Genomic DNA, 9620 nt, shown 5'->3' with positions numbered 1-9620 from the left:
TGTCCAGTTTAGTGATGCATGGCATGGCAAAGAGCACAAACAATCCTACAAATTAAGTGGAGCTCATTATGCAACGGAGTTGCATATTGAAGAAAACACCACATGACTTATTTAGTTCTCTCTCATTTGTGTACCCAACAAGATTAAATGTTGTTAGCATGGCAAGAGGTGAAGCATGATGAAACTATCTAATCTAGGCAAGTTTAAATGAGGCCGGAACAACAAAACAACAAGTCCGGAAACTCCTCATATGCATATATTAGGTTTGGTAATGTTCTGCCCTAAACACAATTTTAGGGTTGTTAAACATGCAAGATGAAAGCACCATGTTAAACTAGGCATTTTTCTACCCCATTTACATATAAAGTTTGTTTAAAACCGAGCTACGGTTAATTAGTTATGAATTAAATCATTTTAACATGGCATAGGGGCAAATATATGCAAACAGCATTTTAAACATTTTAAATATGGATGAAAATGACATATTATGAAACTAGACAAAATTCTAAGTAAGTTTCATGTATAAATTATTTAGATCCGATGCACGGTTGTGAAGTTATTAAATGCATGAAGTTTAGGGACTTTTCTGTAAAACTGCACTCTCTGAAATATTAGGAAAAACCTCCTGAACTGAAAAAAACATAACGGGCCGGAAATTGAACTAGCCCAACAGGCACAAAGGGTTGGAGGGGGGTGCTGCTCACCCATGGGCCTATTGGGCCGGCGGATCTGGGCTGGGGCGTGGTCAACGCTCAACAAGCGTGGTTGGGCCCGTTCGATCAAAGCAGGGCCATGGCTGCCCTGGTTCGTTGTTGCCAGCGAGGTAGATGGCCGGCGCGGGCTCGCGAGCATGGGGGAAGGCACGGCTCCGGCGAGCAGGGGCCGGAGACGGCACGGCGGAGCGGCTTGCGGAGGCGCTGGGGACTCCGGGACGGCGCGACAGCGGATCCGGGCGAGGAACTGCGCGGGGAAGGAAGGCTGGCCGCGGGTCCATGGCGCGGGGCAAGCGAGGATCTTGTCGAGGCTTCAGTAGCGACGTTCAAAGGGGAAGGAGGGGAACTTGGCGCCGCGGAACTCTCCAGTGAAGCAGCAGCGGTAGCAGGGCCAGGCGGGAGCGGGGGTTGGCGAAGGCGGAGCCTCTCCGGTAAGGCGCGAGCGAGGCGGCAGAGATGGCAGCGAGCCGTGCAGGACGCGGCGTGGCGAGCTTCGGCTCCGGCGGCCGGCGAGCTTCGGCGCCGGAGCTCCCTGTACGAGCAGACAGAGGGAGAGAGATGTGAGGGAGGGGGAAGAAGAATGAAGGGAAGGAGAAGAGATGGGCGCGAGGCACTCATCTCCAGTACGGCGGCGCCCCAAACGGCGGCGGTGGCGCTCGTTCTGGTTGGAAGAGGAGCTGGGTTCAACTGGGGGTCTCGGGCGCGAGGACGAGGTGGATCAGGAGGAGTGACTGGTTGGCTCGGTGGAGAGATTGGGGGGAGATGGATCTCGAGGTGGGAGATGCTGGCGGCGGGGATTAGACAGGGAGGATCCCTAGAAAATAGGGTTTTTGTCCAGATTTAGACTACGGACTATATATAAGGAAAAAGGGAGAGTTTAGGGGCTAATCCGTCCCTCCAATTAAAATCGAGCGGTCGACAAAAATACACTAGGAAGTCCAATTAACAAAATGGAGACGTTTTGTAGATGTTTGGGGATGATCCGGACACAATGGTGACGACTGCCCGGATCGGGTCCGGGACAACTTTCGGACGCGCGCGAGGGGGGCTGCGGGCTGACGAGAGAGGTTAGGTTGGACCTGGCGATAGGTAGTGAGCTGTGTAGACGATCTTGAGCTGAGAGAAGAGAAGAGAGGGAGGCCCGGCGGCTGTTTCCAGAGACCAAAAACGTCTGACGTTAGACCGGCTATACTGCCGCTATAGTTTAACGGTTGGGCTATCAAACGAACTCCGAATGCGATGAAACTTGGCAGGCGACCTAGTAACACTAAAACAACACCGCATGCCAACTTTCACCCCAATCCGAGAGCATTTTCCGGTCACTTATAAAATAATATTTCAGAGGTGCCGCGGGCGTGTGCAAGTGTGTCTGGGCTCAGAACGGACAACGGACGGAACTGGGGAACCCGGACGGATGCAAGTTTTGAAAACATGATGATGCAATGCACATGATGACATGACAAGATTCAACACGCAAGCAAATGACATGGCAACGACGGCGAATAACTGGGCGACAACTGGCACATCGGTCTCGGGGCGTGACACCAATGCTCTGATACCAATTGAAAGGATCGAGAAGAGGTGTCTAGAGGGGGGGTGATTAGACACTAAGTACCAAATTTGCAGTTTTTAATTTCTTTAAGTTGAAGTGGAGTTTTGGCACAAGTTTAACAAACACAATACATATCAAGCAAGCATGCAAAGAGTAAATGAGCAGCGGAAAGTAAAGCATGCAACTTGCAAGAATGTAAAGGGAAGGGTTTGGAGAATTCAAACGCAATTGGAGACACAGATGTTTTTGTCATGGTTCCGATAGGTGGTGCTATCATACATCCACATTGATGGAGACTTCAACCCACGAAGGGTAACGGTTGCGCGAGTCCACGGAGGGCTCCACCCACGAAGGGTCCATGAAGAAGCAACCTTGTCCATCCCATCATGGCCATCGCCCACGAAGGACTTGCCTCACTAGAGATAGATCTTCACGAAGTAGGCGACCTCCTTGCCCTTACAAACTCCTTGGTTCAACTCCACACTTTGTTGGAGGCTCCCAAGTGACACCTAGCCAATCTAGGAGACACCACTCTCCAAGAAGTAACAAATGGTGTGTTGATGATGAACTCCTTGCTCTTGTGCTTCAAATGATTGTCTCCCCAACACTCAACTCTCTCTCACAGGATATGGATTTGGTGGAAAGAAGATTTGAGTGGAAAGCAACTTGGGGAATGCTAGAGATCAAGATTCATATGGTGGGAATGGAATATCTTGGCCTCAACACATGAGTAGGTGGTTCTCTCTCAGAAAATATGTATTGGAAGTGTAGGTATGCTCTGATGGCTCTCTCCACGAATGAAGAGTGGGTGGAGGGGTATATATAGCCTCCACACAAAATCTAACCATTACACATAACTTGCCAATCTCGGTGGGACCGAATTGATAAACTCGGTCGGACCGATTCAGCAAATCTAGTGACGGTTAGGGTTTTCGGTGGGACCGACTGGATCAACTCGGTAGGACCGATGTGCTAGGGTTAGGGTAAATCCAAAACTCGGTGGGGCCGATTGCATATCTCGGTGGGACCGAAAATATTGCAACAGGTAACAGAGAGTTTGCAAGCCCATCTCGGTGAGACCGAGATCCCTATCGGTGAGACCGAACTGATTAGGGTTTCTGGCAGTGGCTATGTCAACTGAACTCGGTGGCTCCGGATAGAAAGAATCGGTGGGGCCGAGTTGGATATTTGGTGTGGGACATATTTGGAAGTGAGGAAGTGGTTGAGGGCTTTGGAGCATATCACTAAGCACTATGAAGCAAGAACCTCATCAAGCAACACCTCATCCCTTCTTGATAGTATTGGCTTTTCCTATAGACTCAATGTGATCTTGGATCACTAAAATGGAAAATGTAGAGTCTTAAGCTTTGAGCTTGAGCCAATCCTTTGTCCTTAGCATCTTGAAGGGGTTTCACATCCTCTAGTCCATGCCACTTCACTATTGAACTTATCTGAAACATACTAGATAAAAATGTTAGTCCAACAAGAGATATGTTGACATTAATTACCAAAACCACCTAGGGAGCACTTGTGCTTTCAAATACGCCGGCTGACACCTCGGCAGCAAGCGGCCCCTCCGTCACTTGCACGCCCGTCATTGGCGGAGCCTTGACATTAGCCGAGCTCGACGCCATCACGGTAACTAAGCCTCTTGGCCGATGATTTCATCTCCTTGCCTTTGATTGGGCATCCCTGACGCCCTACATGTTTTCGCAGGGCGCCGACGACGTTCCATGCACTCTCCTGCACTTCGTGGATAGCGAGTTGATCGATGTCGCCAAGGCCGGAATCGTTCAACCGGGCAACCGCGTATTCCACGGTAATCCGATGCCACCCACCATGTACAGGGTTCAACTGGTTCAGGTGCTGCGGGGCTGCGACGACTTGTTACCTTTGTATCGACCGCCTAGGGCCGACGAAGATGATGTGATGACCCTTAGCGCCTGCATAAGCTGGTCCATGCTTTGGCAGAAGAGCCAGATTCATTTGGGGGCGGGGTACACCACCCCATAGACAACACCGCCAGTCGTGCCAGCGCCAAGCCATGGGAAGACCGCCGCAATGCTACCGCCGTCAGCTGATCCAGACATGCATATGGCACAGGATCCGGACGACGATGGTACATTTACCAACATCGATAAGTACTTCAACGAACATGGGTACGGTGACGAATTCTTGGGGCCTCCTTCTCAAGAACCCAACCCTGCAAAAGACGATCGCGATCTAGCTGGTACCACAGAGAAACCCAATTGCAATAGGTGTCGTCTGGCGTTCAGTTCTCAAGAGACGCCTCCAGCTGCTGCCTTCACCAAGCCTCAGATAGCCGAGGTGCGAAATATTATCAGCCCCAACACACTCAAGAAGGTGGTCTCTGAGCAGAACTCGATCCCATTATAGTAGAAGAAGCAGAAGGGATGGAAAAGAAAAAATAACAAGGGTGCGAGCCAGCCGGCACCGAGTATGATCCGTGCTCAGGACGGGCCACCTTCACCTAATGATATCTTGAGGAGGGTGCATGTGGCGGGTAGGACTATGCTACCGACTAATCTGCTCAATGCTGCAACCGGTGCTATGCGGAGTCTACATGATAGTGTTCTTTCTATGGAGAAGCGGCGTATCTCCGAGAATGATGTGGCATACCCAGTTTTCGTGGCCAAGGTGCCAGAGGGCAAGGGCTTTGTCGATAGCACCATCGGGGGTATGGTCGTCCAGCGGTTTGATGACATCTTCGCTATGTTTAACCTTCATCCGCTGCACTACACCTTCATTCGGCTATTTTCGCTGAGTATGGAGATACGGATCATTAGAGACAAGACCCCGGACATCGTGATAGTCGACCCCTTCTACATGTGTTCCAAGATCTTGGGCAGCGCTAGGGACCAGCAAGTCGCGAGTTCATACCTCGGAGGTGTCATTCTGGCGAACCCAAATAAGCATAACTTCCTCGTGCCTTACTTTCCCGAGTAAGTCATCCCCTCACCGCCCCGTAACATATGATTTCTTAGATTTCTATCGTTCCCTTTTTCTAACATTCCGTGTTTTGTGCAGTGACACACATTGCACACTCATCCTCTTAAGTTCTTGATGATGCTCTCCCCGGCTATGCCAAATCTGGAGGCACCTTCAGGAGGCCAATTTGTAGGTACGGCAAGCACGTGTTCACCCATGTAATGATGTTCCCCTGCGTCAAGCAGCCGCCTGGCGGTTAGAAGGATGCCTACTACACCCTCCATCACATGTGGGCGATCGTACGGGACCATAATCACCGTCTGCTACCAACTAATCTCAAAGATTGGGCCGCACGCTTGTCGGCAATCCAGGACGCAGACATCAGACAAGAATTCTTTCGCATCCAGTCGGAGTTTGCGGAAATCATCCATCAAGATGTCCTTCGTACCTCGGGGCAGTTCTACCTCAAATATCAACCGTCCAATAGTGAAATAGAAACAACTCTACAAATGCTGGCTCACAATGATCGCGATTTCATGACCATCATGAAAGATGGCGGCTTCATCCACGCTCCGGTCCCTGAGTCGAGTCGAAAGTAATGATGCTATGTAGTTCTGAAATATCGATTAACTCATGTTGTAATTAAACTTTAATGAACTTGTATATCTATTTAGTTTGGACAGTCGTTCAACTTATATGTAATCAATGCTATTTATTAGTAGGACCATGGATCGTGCTATTAATGTGTTGCTTTTCTCTTCCGATCCTTTTGTTGCATACTTATATATTGCTTATATATTGTCTGTGAATTGCTACTAACGTTTTGTTTGTCTAGTGCATAGAGATGTCGTCATATGTCATGTACAAGGATAAGGTTCCCGGAGTCTACAATGACTGGGAGGAGTGTCAGAGACAGGTTCACCATTTTAGCGGTAACAGTTACAAAGGGTACACCACTAGGACGGAGGCGGAAGCTAGATACACGCACTATCTAGCGGGAGAGAGGAGGGAGCGGGGGAGGAACCGGATGAAGACCAGTTTCATCGCGATGATGCTCATCGTGACTGCAGCTCTCTTCTATGTGATGGTAGTTTAGATGATTGATATCGTCTTTGTAATGTGATGACAAACTCGGCTAATATATATGATGAACTTTGCTAATGTCTCGAGACCTAAACTTGGCTAATGGTTGAACTTTGTTCGCTATTTCGAATTTGGAGACTAATATGATGAATTCTATTGTGTGATGTTTATATTCTGTGTTGTGTAACATGTATTTTGTAACCTGTGCAAATACCAGATATTTTGTAACCTGTGCAAATACCAGAAAAGCAAAAAATTATAATTCCTAATATTCATAGTAGTAGCATACCATATTGAGCATTAGTGCGCACCAGGGATAAATACCAGTGGCGCATTATGGGGCATAGTAATGGCGCACTTGGGGGCATACGTGAAGGTAAATATGGCCCCCTCGGAGGCATAGTAATGACGCACTGTTGGACATAGTAATGACGCACTACCAGGTGCGCCACTATTATCTGGGATACTAATGGCGCACTAGAGATGCACCATTACTATTTGTTACTAGTGGTGTGTTAATAGTGGCGCACCTATAGTGCGCTGTTAATAGCAAAAACAGGTGCGCCATTAACAACCTTTTTTCCAGTGGGCAGCGGCGTTCATCGTCTGCCACTTGGTCCGTCGGCAACCGAGCCCGACGGTCGACGCCCACGACGCAGCGCCGGTGCAGCTCTCATGCTTCCACGGCGACGGCAGGTGGACGGACTTCGTCCAGGGCAGGTGGGTGGCGGACCCGTGCGCTCCCATCGAGGCCACCTACGTCGACGCGCTCAGCCGGCTCCCCATCGAAGAGATGTCGGACCTCTTCGACTGCCTCTACCACGGCGGGCACTACATCGGCCTCCTCAACCCCGCCTCCAATGTCATCCTCAACGGCCTCATCCTCCTCTGCCGCCGCCGCAGCGACGCTGGCGCTGGCTCGTCGCCGGAGGAGGACTGCCTCCCGCTCCCATCGGATCCTCGGCACATGGGCGTCTGGGGGTTCGTCGCCTACAGGTCTTACAATGGCCTCCTCGCCTTCATGCACACGTACTTCCGGTACCTCACCGAAGACCAAGCTCCGTTCTACCTCCACCTCTCCGGCGGGGACCTCCTCGTCGCCATCCGGATCGCCGAGCTCGAGCAATTGGCCGCCATCGAAGGGGTCGTTGATCAAGCCACCGTAGGCCGCCACCCGGACCTCCCCCGCGAATGGGCCCAGTTTGCTCTCGCCGTTGCTGGCATCAAAGCAAAGCACCCCATGCCCGACGACCTCCTGCTGCTCTGCCAGCCAGCGCCGCAGGAGACGGCCGACGACATGAAAGTCGTCCTCGCCACCTTGGCGGAAGGGCGGTGCCTCACCGTCCATGACGTCGATGCCATCCTCGGCGTTCTAAAATCGCAGCTGCGTCATCGCACGGACTGCCCCGGTCTGCAACTCACCTCCACACAACGAGAATGCGGCGAGACCTTGCACTACCACCTCAACGGCCTGCAGTTCCAGCAGTGCGCGCCGTTCAGCCTCGACAGCCTGCGCTCCCCAAAGGCCATGCGGCGTAAGCTCGAATCCTGCCTCGCGCTCATCCTCGAGCACACCCCGCACACGCCGGAGGAGGTCGCCGACGCGGCCCCAACATGCAGGCACGTCAACTACCTCAAGATGGGGCTCCTGGGGGCGCTCGCCAAACTGCCGCGCATCGCGCTCCGGCGTCTCCTCCGCGGCGTCCAACATCATCATACACGCCGCTTGGTACAACGTCATCGCGCCCCCGTTGCGCCCCAGCAGCGAGATGGACATGCTCGGCGTAGACGCCCTGCTCTGCCTCGAGGTCCCCTCCCTCGACGGCCTCGTCGTCGTCGTCCGTGCCGCCACGGGCTTCTCGGAGCACCAGGCCATGGAGCACCTCTGCACCAACCACTGCGACATGTCTTCCATGCTTCGGAGGGCGGCACCGGAGACACGCGGCCAGGCCTTCCATCATGCCAGCGAGGCCGCCAAGCACCCCTTGGGAGAGCGCCACTCGTCGTTCCTCGCATCCCTAGCCTCCAAGGGGCCAAAATTTCTAGACACCTTGAGCTCCTTGCTGCACTCCAGAGAAGACAAAGCGCCGCGCCATTTGATCTCTGATGCCAGCGTCATGGAGTTGTGATGACCCACAAGTATAGGGGATCTATCGTAGTCCTTTCGATAAGTAAGAGTGCGTAACCCAACAAGGAGTAGAAGGAAATGATAAGCGGTTTCCAGCAAGGTATTCTCTGCAAGTACTGAAATAAGTGGTAACAGATAGTTTCATGATAGGATAATTTGTAACGAGCAACAAGTAAGAAAAGTAAATAAAGTGCAACAAGGTGGCCCGATCCTTTTTGTAGCAAAGGACAAGCCTGGACGAACTCTTATATGATGTAAAGCGCTCCCGAGGACACATGGGAATATCGTCAAGCTAGTTTTCATCATGCCATATGATTCGCGTTCCGTACTTTTATAATTTGGTATGTTGGTGGACCGGTGCTTGGGTGCTGCCCTTACTTGGACAAACATCCCACTTATGATTAACCTCTATTGCAAGCATCCGCAAATACAACAAAAGTATTAAGGTAAACCTAACCATAGCATGAAACATATGGATCCAAATCAGCCCCTTACGAAGCAACGCATAAACTAGGGTTTAAGCTTCTGTCACTCTAGCAACCCATCATCTACTTATTACTTCTCAATGCCTTCCTCTAGGCCCAAACAATGGTGAAGTGTCATGTAGTTGACGTTCACATAACACCAGTAGAGGAGAGACAACATACATCTCATCAAAATATCGAACGACTACCAAATTCTCATGACTACTAATAGCAAGACTTCTCCCATGTCCTCAGGAACAAAAGTAACTACTCACAAAGCATAAACATGATCATAATCAGAGGGGTATTACTATGCATATAGGATCTGAACATATGATCTTCCACCAATTAAACCAACTAGCATCAACTACAAGGAGTAATTAACACTACTAGAAACCTACTAGCACCAATCCCGGTCTTGGAGACAAGAATTGGATACAAGAGATGAACTAGGGTTTTGAGATGAGATGGTGCTGATGAAGATGTTGATGGAGATTGCCCTCTCCCGATGAGAGGAGCGTTGGTGATGACGATGACGATGATTTCCCCCTCCGGGAGGGAAATTTCCCCGGCAGAACAGCCCCACCAGAACCCTAGATTGGTTCCGCCAAGGTTCCGCCTCGTGGCGGTGGAGTTTCGTCCAAGAAGATGGCTTATGATTATTTTCCCATCGAAAGAGTCCATATAGCAGAAGATGGTCACCGGAGGGCCACCAGGGGGCCCATGAGGTA

This window comes from Triticum aestivum, chromosome 7A (assembly GCF_018294505.1).
Source record: "Triticum aestivum cultivar Chinese Spring chromosome 7A, IWGSC CS RefSeq v2.1, whole genome shotgun sequence".
In the NCBI taxonomy this organism is placed as follows: Eukaryota; Viridiplantae; Streptophyta; class Magnoliopsida; order Poales; family Poaceae; genus Triticum; species Triticum aestivum.
The sequence above is the reverse complement of the archived record's forward strand: the minus strand, read 5'-3'. Positions refer to the sequence as shown.